At 41.8% G+C, this 2766-nt stretch overlaps 1 non-coding gene across 1 annotated transcript; it reads right to left on the minus strand.

The window, feature by feature from the left end:
* Nucleotides 1-1555: 1555 nt before the first annotated feature.
* Trnaa-ugc (transfer RNA alanine (anticodon UGC)) lies at nucleotides 1556-1628 on the minus strand. Its single transcript has one exon. It is a non-coding gene; the product is annotated as a tRNA-Ala (tRNA).
* Between the last annotated feature and the right edge of the window lie 1138 nt (nucleotides 1629-2766).

The following is a 2766-nucleotide window of genomic DNA, read 5'->3' on the forward strand; positions in this document are numbered from 1 at the left end:
GTGTAAAGGATTATCAGTACGGTTCTTCCAAATATCGTTGTACCTCCAGGTCTATGCTATCACACTGTTTTTCATTAGACTTTTATTGGAATCGTCTTCATCGAAAAAAGTCCATAAGGAACTACTGGCGTTTTGTTCGAAATGATACTTGTGGCTAGTGTCGTTAGCAGCCGAATGAGTAGATTGTACGGTCTCTACCACATTTATGCACTCTGGAATTAGGCTTGCAACGGCATGTTTTGAAGGAATGGGATTCGTAAATCGTAACGTTTTGAATCTTGGGTCGAGAACTGAGGTAACGTTATGTACTTTGTTTCTTTCTATTAATCCTAGCCGGGCTATTAGTGAGTTGTGCAGATGTTGCTGTAGCTCTTGCGCTGTCGTGGAGCCCACTTCCCATTGCATATGTTTAGGATTAGCTGCCTGATTATTGGAATAGCTTTCGAAGAGAGGTATAGTTTTCAGTTGAGATTTCACTTGTTACCACTTCAAATGGCTCCAGTACACATAAACATTCGCTCAAAATTCGCCACTCGTCAGCTGTGAGGATCTCTACACCTGAATACAAAGTTGATAAACAGGCTCCAATGCATTCCTTTTGGTCCACTAGACGTTGTAGCATATAAAACGTACTTTTCCATAGGGTTTCGGTTTCCTAAATCAATTTATGAACAGGTTTTTCCATTAGATCCTGGATCTCATGGAGTTTTTCATTAGCATTGCAACTTGTTTAAAATGCCTTTTCCCGCATTATACAGAGCTCACTGTTGTTTTTCAAAGAACTTTTCACAACTAGATTGACGGTGTGTGCTAAACAAGGCACATGTTACACATATATGTTGCCACTGTTAATAAGTTGTATGGCTGCCATCATGTTACTGGCGCTGTCAGTTGTGATGGTTACAACTTTGTTTTCAACGTTCCATTTTGAAATCATGTTATATAACGCCTCACTAATATTTAGCACTGTATGCTTTTCTGGGAATGGAATGTCTCGAGAGCTAAAGGTTTCAGGCACCAATTAGTGTTAATGAAATGACCAGTTACAGCAATATATGCCTCACTATTGAAGTCCAAATATCGGTCGTTATAGAAACACAAGTAGAGTCTTCCATGGCCAAGTTTACAGCCTCTTTCTGTTTATGGTAATCGTCCTCAATCATGAGGCGCAACTTTTTTCGCTTTGGTATCGAGTATTGTGGGTCCAACTGTGAAACAAAACGTGGAAAACCTGTGTCCTCGACGACTGAAAGCGGTTGAAAATCGTCTGTTATCATGGCCACTAGTGCTTCATCTAGCTGTTATTGGCGTTTACTTCCCTCTATGAAGAGAAACGTAAGATTTAGATCAGTGCTCCTGCAAGGGGATACGTTATGGCGGTGGTGGTGGTGGTGGTTAGTGTTTAACGTCTCGTCGACAACGAGGTCATTAGAGACGGAGCACAAGCTCGGGTTAGGGAATGATTGGGAAGGAAATCGGCTGTGCCCTTTCAAAGGAACCATCCCGGCATTTGCCTGAAACGATATAGGGAAATCATGGAAAACCTAAATTAGGATGGCCGGAGACGGGATTGAACCGTCGTCCTCCCGAATGCAAGTCCAGTGTGCTAACCACTGCACCACCTCGCTCGGTGATACGTTATGTTCGACAAGTAGTACAATAAAATTACATATCGTATCGTGCAAAAGCTAGGGTAGTAAAGGTTTGATTTTGGTGTATGTTGTATGTTATCGGAGTACGATTAAAAATTGAATGTTTTTTTTAAGCGTGGCGGACCGCTTCGGACAGTATCCGAACTTTTGCACGGAATTCACCTTTTGTATCATAGGTACCTGGATATTTTGTCTGCCTCACACTATTTGAAGAATGAGCCTCTGTATCCATGGAAGTCGCTGGTTTATTGCCTGATAAAATGTGCAGTTTAAGATGTCTAATCATGCCCGTTGTATTTTTTTATACATTACGGAGATTTTTACGACAAATGTTGCAAGTAATGTTATCTCCATCCTCTGTAAAGTATTGCCGTCACCATGACGTTTGTTTTCGAGTTTCCACATTGATTTGAATAACAACTTTACTTGAATGAAACCCGAGACATACTAGTTACGAGCACAGCGAGCAGCGAGCGTGTTTGTCTAGGGGCATTCAATTCATAAAACAACAGCGGCGCGGCGTATGTTGTCGCAACCAACTGCCGCACAGCGACACACGCCGCCGAGCCATTTCTCGTGAACTTCTCGAGAACTGCTTGAGCACTAGAGGCTTGAGAAATTCTTGGTGCGCTCGAATCGGCGCGCCTCGCCGCCCCATCACTGATATAACAGAGTATGTTTTGCTTGTAAAATTAGAACTTAATCTTATCATCAAGAAGTGCACACCACTTCTCTACTTCATTTTCTGCAGCACTTTCATCACTTTCTACTACATGCTTTCTCGCATGAAAATCATAAACAGGTGGCAAACAACAAACATTAAAATTTGAGCAACTCCCATTCATTGCAGTGACACTGCTACCCAAGAGCAACTTTCTCATGGCGCATTTGAACTGGTATGCATTTTGATTGTTGTTCCAATCACCTTTGGAACGAATGCAAGGAAAAAAAGCCCTATGTGGTCTTGTGACAGTTTATATGTTAGCAAATACTTCAGAGGAGATTCAACACGAAGCATACTTGCCAGAGCTATGTGCCTGACTGATTGCATATTGAAAATTATCCCAAAGCAAACGTATTTCTTGCATGGAGCAGCAATGGAACACCAATGATT

Source organism: Schistocerca gregaria, chromosome 9 (genome assembly GCF_023897955.1).
Source record: "Schistocerca gregaria isolate iqSchGreg1 chromosome 9, iqSchGreg1.2, whole genome shotgun sequence".
NCBI classification, from domain to species: domain Eukaryota; kingdom Metazoa; phylum Arthropoda; class Insecta; order Orthoptera; family Acrididae; genus Schistocerca; species Schistocerca gregaria.